The 13,666-nt window shown below is 42.7% G+C and overlaps 1 protein-coding gene and 1 long non-coding RNA gene across 3 annotated transcripts in view; one reads left to right on the forward strand and one right to left on the reverse strand.

Moving 5' to 3' along the window:
* Positions 1 to 13,666, forward strand: part of NCALD (neurocalcin delta) — a 386,963-nt gene that overhangs the window by 274,640 nt on the left and 98,657 nt on the right. The window lies entirely within an intron of this gene.
* On the reverse strand, positions 4,289 to 6,796 carry LOC309860541. The gene is made up of 2 exons (XR_014309435.1): positions 6,565 to 6,796; positions 4,289 to 4,657 (listed from the first exon to the last, which is right to left on the reverse strand). It is a non-coding gene; the product is annotated as an uncharacterized lncRNA (long non-coding RNA).

The following is a 13,666-nucleotide window of genomic DNA, read 5'->3' on the forward strand; positions in this document are numbered from 1 at the left end:
TAACTGGAAGGCTGTACCTTTTGACCACATTCATTCCTCAAAGTCCCCCTCCTCCCACTCCTTGCCTCTGAGTTTGGATTTTTTTTTTGCTGGCTGCTTGTTTTTTTTTGTTTTTCTTCTTTAGATTCTATATGTAAGTGAGATCATATAGTATTTGTCTTTCTCCATCTGACTTATTTCACTTAGCATAGTGCCCTCAAGATCTATCCATATTGCCACAAATGGCAGAATGTCCTCATTTTTTATGGCTGAATAATTCTCCATTATATATAATTTCTTTGGATATAGTCCCAGATAATGAAATTGCTGGATCATATGATAATGCTACTTTTAATTTTTTGAGGATCCTCCGTAGGCTTCCATAATGGCTGCATGGGTTTATAATCCCACCGACAGTGGGCAAGGGTTCCCTTTTCTCCACATCCTTGCCAGCATTTTTTATCTCCTTTTTGATGATGGATTCCAACACTCATGAAGTGATCTCTCATTGTGTAAATACTGCTTCTTCTCTTCTGCTTCCTTTCCAACCCCTCCCCCCAAATTAATTACACCCTCCCTCCTGTATGCTGACAGCTCTTCCTCCACCCCACTGGTCAGCGCAGGCCTGGCGTGGAATTCCAGCTGTCCAACAAACAGCTTTCCTCAGCATTGGACTCTGAGGTCTTTGAAAGCAGGAACGTTATCTTAGTCACTTTGACATCACCAGCACCGAGATGTTTCTGACTTCTGGCTGGTGCTCAGTAAAGGCTTGTTGAATTGAGCTCTCATTGTTACTGTGGTACTCTCTTTACCAGCATTGATGCAGGAGGTGTTACCCAATAGCCTGGTGAACAGGCAGCTAAAACACAACCCTATAAATGCTGAACCACTTTCTGGATAAAAGAAAACTTAAGTATATCCCTGCCTTAGTAAAAGGGCCTGGCCTATGCATCACTTCTTGATTTAGGAATCTTGTGAGCATTAGTTATTACACTCAGCTGTCATATTATCAATATCCCATAGCCTATAAAAGTGCTGTGGAGTAGTGCTTTAAAAAAAAATATATATGTATTGACAAAACAACATGGTGATCCATCCAATGACCCTCCAATGAAGCGCCAAATGTTAGTCTGATAAATTTTTATTTCAATGAATGAATGCAGTTGACTTGGCTTACAAAACATCTGAGTACACTGATCTTTCCCTAGATCGTTTAGTGTGAACTTCTCCAAAATTCACCCTGTTTCTGAAATTTGGGGGAAGGAAACTTAGATAGTAATAACCTCAGAAAGCTATGTGACCTTGAAATATATTCCCTTTTTTCACCTCTGTTAGAGACTCAGATTGCTATCACAACAAAAATGGCTATATACCATATTAATAATGGCTCACCAAATGACTTTGTATGCCTTTTATCCATCCAGTCATTCAACAGTTACCATGGGCTAGGCGTTGTGCTAGGACCTTGGGACCTAAGACTGAACAAGATACACATGATTCCTGCCTCGAGGTGTTCATGTGTAGAGAGAAGAGTCAAAGCAGCAAGCAGAATTGCAACGGAAGATGTGTTTCAGTTTGAGACCTTTACCAGCTCATAAAACATTAGAACTTGACATTCCAGTGAACTTTCCATCACTGGTTTGTGAGACTGTGTAATAACCCAGACAGGGGCTCGTTGTATGCTCTGGGGGCAGGGATCTGGGGATTTCAGTGTGGGTCCACAGTGATCTCTCTAGACTTGGTTATTTTTGGTATTTTTTGCAGGTACGGTTGGAGGGCTGACTAAGGGTAGCAAGATTTATATTTGTAGTCTCAGTGCTTTGTCTGTGGAGGAGAATGGTGATGCCTATCAGTAATGAGAAGGGGTGGACACCAGTGGGAGCTCCAATGGCAATTGTTGTGCCCAAGTAAAAAAAGTAGGAAGTGATTTTTGCTGTTGAAAGTTGGAATAAAGGTTCCTAGAAGCACATTTTGATTATATAATAAGATATGATTGACTTGCATAGATATCCAAGTGTTAGTAAGTAATAGAATTAAATAGTTTGATTTATACCTACTGGTCTTTGTCACATGTATTTTACACTAATGTTTAGTTATTTATTTGGTATCTATTATATGCAGAGGACCATGCTAGATACTGAGGGGGCTCTGTTTTGTTCTCAGTGGGCTTACAGCTCAGGAATGGCATCAACCAAGGACACAGGGCATGCAGGTTCAAGGTCACAGGAAGAATAGCGACCATGAATGGAAGCAAGATTCCATTCATGGGAATGGAAAACAAGATTATTGTTGTATTGGGGTGTTGTAAAAAGCTCATCGTAGTGGAGCAGTTGGTAGTGGAGAGTCCCCCCACATCTTAGTATTAGAGGAAGGATCCATTAACCCTATCAAAGCAACATGGTTGAGGATAGCAGGTGCTGGGCTTGAGAACAACTATCAGAGGTCACACCAAAAATCAAATTTAATATTAGAGACTTTTGAGATTAGGGTTATCTACATTTCATATATAAAATTCAATTTAGCCAACAATTATTTGAAATCTACCCAGATTCTTCTCTTCAGGCCATGAGGGATTTTATTGTATATTCTTCTACATGAATGAGACTAACTTTTAAATTTAAACACTTCCTGACAGACATATAATAGAGAATCAAGCAATTGGGCCAACCTAATTTTGCCTTCTTACTGGTAATTTAAAATTTAGGGGTGAAAAATTGTCTTCTTGTGGGATGAATAGAGGCTTTTACTAAGATTGTTCTAGTCGTGAGGACTAGTCATGGAATGTTAGAATTGGAAATGTATAGTGATACCTGCTTGGGGGTTTTCAAATGTTGTTTAGCCGTAGAATGCTTTATTTAAACAAAATATTACACTGAAGTGTGGTGTGTAGACAGACAAAAGTGTAGCTGAATATGGGGACTACTTTCTATTGGCTTGCTCCATTTGAGCTCCAAGGGGTTCCCCAGGACACAGTTTGCAAACCACTACTCCAGGTCAGTTTCCACATTTTGCCAATGAGGGCACCTAGGCCCAGGAGAAGACGTGAATCTCCCCACAAATACTGCTTGTCAGAAGCAGAAATAAGTTTTAGGTTCAGATACTTTGACTTATTTCACTGAGCTTTCCTCTGAAAACCTAGCACCATTTGTATATCCTTTCATTTGCATTCCTAAATGCCTGTGTCTTCTGAAACTGGGCCACTGTCTGATTAGTGATAGTAACTGTGGAAAAGAATGATTGCTGTGTTCTGGCCGGAGAGAGGACATAGGTTTAAACCACCGTGCTTTTCTTATCTCATTATTGTATTTGACTGTGTTCATCTTCACTCTTCAAATAGAAAAAGAGAATCTTCTTAGAGCCGTATCCCAGCCTCCTCCTCTCAGTGTGAAATGCAGTTCTACATTGGATAAATAATGTTTATATTGTTTCTGTGGATTTATTATTTTCAGGTGGATTTCCATGTCTTTGTTTGAGACTTTCTATGTGATTCTGGCTAGAGCAGGCTTGCTCTCACCTTGCTTTTATGAACACCAAGGAGTCCTTTGTAGACTCCCAGCTGCTGCCACCCTTAGGGTACCAAGGCCTTATGTGATTCTGCCTTACCTGTTTAGTTCATTCCATTCCATCATTTGTCATCTTTGTTACTAAGCGTATTTAGCTAAGGAGACTCTGGGGGGCAGACTGGTAGCTGCCCACTAGCTCTTCATGCTCCCCAATTGTGTAGCATAGATTTGTTTCTGGGAAGTGGCTACTTGGTCAGAGGTCACACCTCTCCCATGCTGCACCCCCACAGTTCCCACCCACCCGCACACATGCGCACATCCACATGCACACACACACACAGAGTGAGGCCACATAGCTAAGTTCTAGTTCATGAGATGTCAGTAGAAGTTATGTGTGCCCCCTTTAGGTCTGGCCATCAAAGCTTCCCATGCAGTGTTTCCTGGTCTCTTTCCTGATCTGTTGGCTGAATGCGTAGAATTCAAGGACCTACACTGAGGTTTCTTAAGCTCAGCACTATTAGAATTTGGGGCTGAATAATACTTGGGTAAGGAAGCCTGTCCTGAGCCTTGTAAAATGTTTAGCAGCATGCCTGTGCCTCTATTCTCTCAAAGCCTGTAGCACCTGCCTCTCCTTGTAACAATCAAAAATGTCTCCATACACTGCCAAATGTCCCCCAGTTAGGGGAAAGAGGGTGGACAAAATGACCCCCAATTGAGAACCACTGCATGGAGTATTGCAGAGCCACAGGAGAGAGGAAACATGGGTCCCTGCATTACCATGAAATAGAAAGCTAACCAGAAATTATTGCATTGGATTATTAAGCTATGTAAGTTTTTGAGATCCATTCCAAAGCCTCTGGTAGCCCCTGACCAAACCCAGTGCTTTGATCTGCTTTGTGAATTGAACTTCTGTGTAAGATTTCCTTTAAAGAAAGGGTTTTTCCTCAAGAAAAATAAAAATGAACAAAATCTTTGGAAAATTTTTACGTAGTTCAGCCTCTTCCCTTTAGAGATGAGAACCAGGTACAAAGAAGCAAGATGACTTGTCCAAGATCTCACAGCTGGGGAGAAGTGAGGTGACTTGTCCAGGATCTCACAGCTGCTGAAAAGTGAGTTGACTTTTCCAGGATCTCACGGCTGGTGAGAAGTGAGTTGACTTGTCTAGGATCTCAAAGCTGAAGAGAAACAGGAGGCAAAGGCTCAGGCCTCCAGTTGCTTTGAGCAGTGACTTAACGTGCAGTCACCTACCTCTAGTCCTTTCTAATCAACAACAGATGGAAGTGATAAAGCCAGCCACATTGAAAAGAAGAATTGTCTCAAAACCCTTGGCCAAGGGGCGCCTAGGTGACTTAGTGGGTTAAAGCCTCTGCCTTCAGCTCAGGTCATGATCCTGGGGTTTTGGGATCGAGCCCTGCATCGGGCTCTTTGCTCTGTGGGGAGTCTGCTTCCTCCTCTCTCTGCCTGCCTCTCTGCCTACTTGTGATCTCTGTCTGTCAAATAAATAAACAAAATCTTAAAAAAAAAAAAAAAGAAAAAAAAACCTTGGCCAAAACCTGGGCCAGTATCAACCCAGTCCTTCAGGTAGGATGAGCAGATAGAGTGCCGTCAGTTAGTTTCTGCCATCACGTGTCACTCCCTGTTCACTGTGTTCTATGGTCTGGTCTGAGTCACTACTTGGGGGTATTCAAAGACCTTGTTCAAATGCAAGCTATTCCTAGAAGAGATAATGTCATTACATACGCTACCCATCCGTGTAGATCCCTTGATGGCATTAGTCAGCTAGTCCAGAAGGATGGGGAAGGCCTTAAGACGGGGTTAGGGCAGATCAGTCCCTAATGCACGGCCAGCATGGAGTTGCAGCTGGCATGAGGAGAGGACTGAGAAAACCAGGAAACCAAGCGCCTGGAGGCTGGCCTCTCCACACCTGCTATGTGCACTGAGTCAGAGAAAAGCCCCATTGCTAGTAGAAAAGATGTTTGTAGCAGAAGTTGAAGCCTGACTCTCATTGGCTCAGGCTCTGGGCATGCTGAGCCTACAGGTCTTTCCCGGGCAGCTGGGTGCTACTCCTCCCAGCAGGGGGGCCCTGGCATGTCCTCACACATGAGACAGGTGAACGCTGGAGACAGCCGTGCAGGACTTGTGCTAACTAATGCACCCTGCACACTGCTTTCACACCCTCTTTCTTCGGTTCCATGCTCCCTCTATTCCCCTCAGCCAGTTCTGAACGTGTGGGGCCTGGCACCATTCCGGGATTTTCAAGTTCTGCCCAGAAGGCACCAGTGATGCAGTCGTTTTCTCCCTCTCTCGTGTCAGTTATGGAGGGAAGAATGACTTGCTTTCCCCGGCGTTGTTACGAAACAGTGGTCATCTGTCCCAGGTGGTTAACATCCTATAAATTCTCACCAGTAGCAGAAGCCAGTCTCTCCCCTGTTAGAGAAAGCTGAGTGCCGGCTTTACCACTACCAAATTCATTCAGATCAGTTGATTTTCTCTTCTGCTAACTAGTCCTTTCAGCCCAAACTCTGCAGACATTTGAGGTCCTACATGCTTTGTTAAACTGAAAACTCTTAGTAGTCCTGGCCAGAGCAGGACTGGCCTTGAACTGGGTAACAGTTAAGAGACTTCAGTCTTTAGATATCTAGTTTTTCTGTTTTCTGTATTATGTTGCAACATTTGTTGCTTTACTATTTGCATCATTTTGAATAGGAAAACCTCCCAATGGCACTGGGAGAGTCTTTAGAAGCCATCGAACTCAAAGTGTGTCTGTGGACTGAGAACAGCAGTACCATCCCCCGAGACCCTGCTGGACCTCCCACCCTGAACCTATGGTGTTGGAATCTGCAGTTCAGTGCGATCCCCAGGAGGTTTGTTTATACATGAAAATCCGAGGCACACTTGTCTAGTCTGACTTCTTCATCTGACATATGAAGAAGCTGAGGCCCAGGTAGTTTCTCAGAGTGCAAGCTAGGGCACAGGAAAAATCTTAAAAGCAAGCTTCCACGAAACTTGTGGTCTCCCCTGGTATGAGGTCACAGGGTGGTGGAAAAGGGCCCTTTTCTAAAAACAATGGTGAAAGACTTACCCTGGGGGACAGATAGGGGCTGGCGTTGCAGACCTGGCTGGTAAAAGATGAGTCACCATGTACTCAGACCCCTGGCAGGGACCAGTTTCTCAGAGCGGGCAGGAGCACAGTTGTCTCTACTCTTCAAGGAATCTGGAGGTCAGACCCCATGATATTTATGTTGGAGTTTTCCCTGTTTATATGAGGAAACGTCCTCATTAATCTCCATCAAGTCTGTTGCTGAGTAGGCCCTGGAGACAGGTGTTCCTTTAAAACAATAAACATAACCTACGTCTCATATTTCACATTTGATGCAATCGCTACCTGAGGCAGCCTGGTTCTTTGGGGGCTGTGTTAGATTTTATTTTCACTGTAAATAGAGCCATAAATTCAATAGAATTGGTCACCCATGTATAGATTCTAACATTTTACATTCATTATAAAAAAGAAATTGTTTCTGATTGTCAAACCTTCCTATGGGCTGGGAAACAAGGAAAACAATTATTATAGAAATCAAGATAAAGGGGCGCCTGGGTGGCTCAGTGGGTTAAAGCCTCTGCCTTCAGCTCAGGTCATGATCCCAGGGTTCTGGGATCGAGCCCCACATCGGGCTCTCTGCTCAGTGGGGAGCCTGCTTCCTCCTCTCTCTCTCTCTGCCTATTTGTGATCTCTGCCTGTCAAATAAATAAATAAATAAATAATCTTATTAAAAAAAAAAAAGAAATCAAGATAAAGAGAATAAAATGTCATGTACTTTTGATGAGAGAGGAAGAAGTTAAGATGTTTTGTCACATGTATGGATCTAAACTCCCTGCCTTAGGCACAAGGGTCAGGCTATTAGAGATCCCATAGGAGGTCCCTCTGGGTTTATGGGCCTAGAGAGTGGCAGAAAGGGAGAAGGGGAGAGGGGGAATGTTTCTTTCCCCTAGAGGGGGTAGAAAAAGGAAGATTTGCATTCCTTTGCTCTTGAGGGCGGGGTGCATAAAAATGATACAGAACCTGCCTTCAAAGGCAGACTAGGCTGAGAAGTCTGGGGCACAGGAACGGCTCAACATAAGTTCTTTCCTCATTCCTCTCTCTCTTCGGTGTGGGAAGTCAGGCTGATGACAGTCCTGGCAAAACCCAGAGGCAGATTTGGTTTGTTCGAGAGGACTCCATCGGTACTGGTGAACATAAAGGAGAATGTTTCCATTGTTGCTAATTAAATAAAGAGACACTCTGCGAATCCTGGCTGCTTTGTGAGAACAGTAGCAGCAGAGGCAGAATCTTCATACCTCTGGAATCATGAGAAACTTGGACTTTTTAACAAGGACTGGGGTTCCTGTGGGTTCCAGTTAAAATGATGGGAACAGAGCCCACTGTAATCCCCAACTGGCCATCTGGATCCAGAATATTCTAGATGAGGTCAGAAGGAGCACATGGCAACTCCCTCTTAGTTCCCTGTGCTGAGGGCTCAGTGGAGTTTGACTCCTGGGGCAAAAGGGAAGATGCCTGGGGGGTCTGTGCCCTCAGGAGATGATTCTCAGGGTTCATGGAATAGGCTACACCGAGCCCACCAAGCAAACAACCTTTAAGGGGCAAAGACTCCCTGGCTAGCTTGTTCACTTTCAGAAGTCTGTCTAACGCATCAGTTTTTCTTTAAAGAAAACGTATAGGTATAAAAATGGGGAGGAGAACAGAAGAGCAGTGATCTACTTAGAGTTTCAAATATCCTTTGGTAAGTTTCCTCCATTGAGTTATTACAATTCTGATTCTCTAGAGAAGTGGAGATTAATTCGAGAATGGGTACATAGAAGTTAATGGACTTAGGTTAAGAAAATTCAAATGACACAGGTAGATCTTCCTGACAGTAACATTCATTTCTTTCACTGGCATGGCTTTTTAGTTCACAGCCCATTCTCTTGGCAGTCTAAGGAGTAATTTCCCTCTAAGGCTAGCACTCTTTAGACCAGTGGCCTCTAAAATGGGCAGCCCATTACACTATCAAGAGTACACAAGATAATCCATTGCTTGGGGAAAAATATATATATATATATATATATATATATATATTCAGATTTTTTTTCTAAAAAATAAAAAAAAGAAGAAATGAAAAAAGAAAAAAATTAAGCTTTACCAACATTTTAACTATGGACTGAGCGTGACACTTTCTATCGGTTTGTACACCGGGCAGCCTGTGTCGCATTTTTCCAGGTTCGGTCTCCTGAGGACTGAGGGGCTTCCCACATCTCAGAGGGTCAGAGCGACTCCCTGGCTAGCTTGTTCACTTTCAGCCCAGGGCCTCATGTTGCCCTTTATTTAGCTCTGGTGAGGTGAACGTATAGATTTCATTGTCTTCCTTCCTCTGACCCAGTGGATATGCAACTTAAAATGTTTCTTGCAAAGAAATGATCAGTGGGGATAATACTCATGAGGCAAGCACACGCCACGCCCAGAAAACAGAAGAGCCAATGCTTTCGTTACTCCTGGTATATGCTTGTTGTCAGCCCTTGTATGATGCTGAAAACAACAATCTCATCTAAGCTAACAAGTTGCCAAAACATTTTTGCAAAGTGAATTACCTTCACTATTCTTGATGATGAATGTCACTCAAGTATCCATTGTATCTTGTAATAAAAGTTCAAGGACATTAGGAAGCCATCGTGATTAACAATTCACTTACAAACTGAACGTGTAAACAAGCTTCCACAGTTTACCATCCCCTACCCACCAATGGTGGGTAAAGATTTTTTTAAAGAAATCTCTACACCCACCTTGGTGCTCAAACTTAGATCCCCAAGAGCAAGAGTCCCATACTCTACCACGGAACCAGCCAGGTGCTCCCCAAAAGTACTTTAAATGTTTGCCACATTTACTGACAAATGTTTAAGTCTCTTTTGAGATTTTTAAAAATTTATTAGTTAAAAAAAAAAGCTACATATGACTGGGTAAATACTTGCTCTTCCTAGTGCTGTTAAAATGTTGAAATAATACAAAAAAATACGTAGTGACAAAATACCTTTTTTGTCAGCTAATACTACTGGAATAGAAGTAGAAAATATTGCAGAATGGCTGAAGAAGCAAGGATTAGAACAGAGGATATATGGTGGGATGTTTGCTGTGTCCATATATGCTTTAAAAGCATATATGTTGTCGATATGTTTCAGCCTAGTAGAGTATCTGCTACTTTCAATTGCTGTTTCAATCCAGAATTATGAGAATTTTAATTCAGAACTTAAAGAACTACTTTACCCTGTGCATGTGCATGCGTGTGCATGTGTGTGCATGCGTGTATACCGTGTATGGGGAAATGTACTGGGAAGGGTACATCTTCAACAATTCAATTGCTTCTTTAATTAAAAAGTATTTTCTGGAAAGCCTAGGTGAATAAGACAAAGACAGGGCCAGATGAAAGTCATTCCCTGACTCATACACAGCAAAGTTTTATAACAAAGTAGTTAGTACCAAAAATATACAAAATGTTAACTTTATAAAAACCAGACCTTTAAAATATAGTAGAGTCTTTATAACACTATGAAATGAAATGGATGATGACCGTGACAATCTTGTGTAATACAGAGAGGTTCTCTGTAAATTCCTTGAGGTTATCTTCTGTCAAAATATTAAAGGAATTGTTCGAGTTGAGATGACTTGCTCATTTTTCTTTTATTAAAATATGAGACCTAATACATAGGCTGACCTTTTCTGCAGTGATAATTATACTATCTGGAAAATGAGCTTTGAGAAAAAGAAAATTAACACTTAAAAATGTCATAAAGAATAAAAGTGCGAGAGAGACATAATCATTGTCTGATTGACTCATGAAGGGTGTGACCAGGTAAAGGGGGATGTTTGCCTTCCCAAAGCCCATTGCCTCTGACTAGGTCATGTGTCTTTGTCTTTCACTCCCATAATGCCCTGTGTACACATCCACACACTCATCCACCCGTATTTCCATCTATCAATCCTCTCATCCATCCGTCCATCCATTCATCACCCTTTGATCCAACAAATACATGTTCATCACTTACTAGATGTCACCATGCTAGGTGGAGGGCATACAGGATAGACAGTGAACAGAGCGGTCGATAATCCCAGCTCTCATGAAACTTACATCGTATGCAGGGGAAATACATCATTTTTAAAAATGAATAAGTCATTTAGTAAGTTAGATAATGATAAATGTTATGGGGGAAAACAAGGGAGAGAAGGAAATCAGGTGTGCCAGGGAGTACATTGTAATTTTTAATTCAGTAATCAGAGAAAGCATCACTGAGATGCTTGAATGAACCTCTACAGGAGGGGAGAGGTCGAGTCCTGCAGGTGTCTGGAGATAGAGTTCATGCTGCAGAGAGAACATTAAGGACAAAAGCCCTGAGGATGGATTGTGCTTTGCTCTGGGTTTAGGAGGAGAGGAAGCAGCTGAGGTCAGACAGGTGAAGCAGTGGGGGGTGGGGCTGGCAGTGGCGGACTGCGCAGAATCTTGTGGGCCTTGCAAAGCTTATGACTTTTAGTCCAAGTGAGATGGAAAGTTCCTGGCAGGTTCTGTGCAGAAGACATGACTTGGTCAGACTTCTGTTTCAACAAGACTGCTTTGGCTGTTGCAGAGAATAGACCAAATGGGCTGCTGTAACCAGGGCCATAGACTGACCAGATGGCTTATAAACCACAGGAATTTCTTTCTCATAGTTCTGGAGGCTGACGGTCCAACAGGGTGCCACCATAGCTGGGATCTGGTGAGAGCTCTTGTCCAGGCTTTTGGACTGCTGACTTACCCAGACATGGTGGAGACCAGAGACCTGGAGCGAGGCGTCTCGTGAGTCTGAGAAGAGCACTGACACCATCACAAGGGCTCCACTCTCACAACCTTGTCACATCCTCATTACCGCCCAGACACCTGGCTTCCTAATGCCATCACCTTAGTGGGCAAGCTTTCAAAGTACCAGTTTGGGCAGGGTGGTAGTCTATGCAACCTTCAATCCATAACAGGGGTGGGGAGCGAGTGCAGAAACAAAAGCCAGTAGGAGACTTTGCAGAGATCCAGGTGAGAAATGGTCTGAGGTGGCTTGGGCCAGAGTGGAGACAGTGGGCGGTGGTTGAATTCGCTCCATCACTAGATTATATGGAAATGACCAACTTACTCTTTCATCTCCACTGGAACTGTGCATTCCCAGTACCTATCACAGTGCCTCACTTAGAAAAATCATAAAATCTCCTTTGGGGAAATAAGCCATGCTTATTTGGGGGATTCTACAGAACTAATTCTCAAGTTGTGAATGCAAGGGTTTGAAGTAGAAAATGTAATTTGTTTAAGAATTAAAGGAAGGGGACATGGATGGCTCAGTCAGTCAAGCTTCTGACTTCAGTTCAGGTCATGATCCCAGGGTCTTGGGATGGAGACCCGCGTTGGGCTCCCTGCTCAGGTGGGGAGTCTGCTTCTCCCTCTCCCCTTGCCCCCACCCCACACTCCTGCTCTCGCTCTCTCCCTCTCAAATAAATAAATAAAATCTTTGGGGAAGAAAGAAGAGAATTAAAGGGAAAATGTAGTGGCTGGTAGTGTGTTATTATGAGAAAGAGGATGATTGGGGGTGTATATTCTTGGTCACAGAGGTTGATTTTAAAGGAATCCTTCCTTTCCCAATACAGCTCTGAGTGTTTGAGTCAGACAGAAAGCCATTTTGGTCTGATGTAATACTTGGAGCCACTGTACCACACAATTCCAGGATACCCCTTTCCCGTCGAATGCAGCATGGATCCTCAAAGTGGCCTATGTGGCGATGATTTAAGGATAGCTATCTGTCGATGTCTTTTGGAAGTCTCTTGCCAATGCACATGATCACAGAGACAAAGCAGAAGCCACAGTCTCAAATGCTGTTGGCTTAGTGACTTGTTCGAGAATTAAAACAGATTGAGTGGTGACTTCTCAGAACGTCAGGTCCTCATCCCTGAAACCTGTAGGTCTCACGGTATGTGGAAAAAGGTGCCTGCAGATGTGATTATGTTAAGGGTTTTGAGATGGGCTGTTATCCTGGATTATCTGGATGGGTTCTAACTTCAATCATGAATGTCCCTCTAAGCAAAAGGCAGAGGAGGATCTGACAGAGACAGAAGGGAAGGCAAGGTGACCCAGAGGCAGAGACTTTAGTGAGATGGCCATAAGCCAAAGAAGCTGATGGTCACCAGAAACTGTTAAGAGGCAAGAACAGAATCTCCTCTAGAGCTTTTGGATAGAGAGCTTGGCCCTGCCAGCACCTTACTTTTGGCCCAGCCATGCATATTTCAGTCCTATAGCCTTCAGAACTCTAAGAAAATGTATTTCTGTTGTTTTAAGCCACCACATTTTGGTAATGTTGTTACAGCAGCCACAGGAAACTAATACATTGATAAAGCAGTGAACTAAGCTTAATCTACTTCTTGTATAGCTATTTGTGCTTCCAAAGAGCAGTTAGATTGTCTTGAAATTTATCCGTGAATATTTCCATAATGACTCTACATACAGAAGCACTTTTAAAGCCAAGGCATGGTGATTTATGGGGTATCCTGATGTCCGCTCAACTGTTAAACAGAGACCCTCCTAAATGAGGTTATGAAAAGTTTGCTTGCCAATTAGCATTTTTATGAATAATAAATAGTAGTTGAAAGGAAATTATACTACCGAGCCATCTTACTTTATGCTTTTTCTTATTTTATGTTTAAAATTCAATCTATCCAAAGCTTCCAAAGCATCTACATGCTTACCCATCTCTCTCTCTCAATCTCTCTGTCTCCCTCTTGCTCTCTATCTTTCTTCCTCTCTCTCCTTTGCCCTTCTTCCCTCCCTCTCTCCCTGTTTTTTTTTTTTTTTTTTTTTTTTTTTGTAAAAGAATTGAGCAAGCTCCTATCTGGTATAGAATGCTGTACTGGGCATTAGCAGATGATTTTACACTGCATGTGTTGAAAAAAGTCTAATTAAATATTTCAATCTCAGTTATATTTGAGTGTCCCTCATCCAAATACCTTGTAACACTCCAACCCAGGAATCATGGAAAGACCCAGGAGGTTTTTTGCAGAGAAAAATCCTGGGGATGGTGAAGTAGTCTTGGCTGAAATGCTCATTACTGAGTTCCTATATTCTCCTGAAGTGTTTTGTCATTGTTGTTGTTGT

The sequence above is a fragment of the Mustela nivalis genome (assembly GCF_964662115.1).
Source record: "Mustela nivalis genome assembly, chromosome: 2".
In the NCBI taxonomy this organism is placed as follows: domain Eukaryota; kingdom Metazoa; phylum Chordata; class Mammalia; order Carnivora; family Mustelidae; genus Mustela; species Mustela nivalis.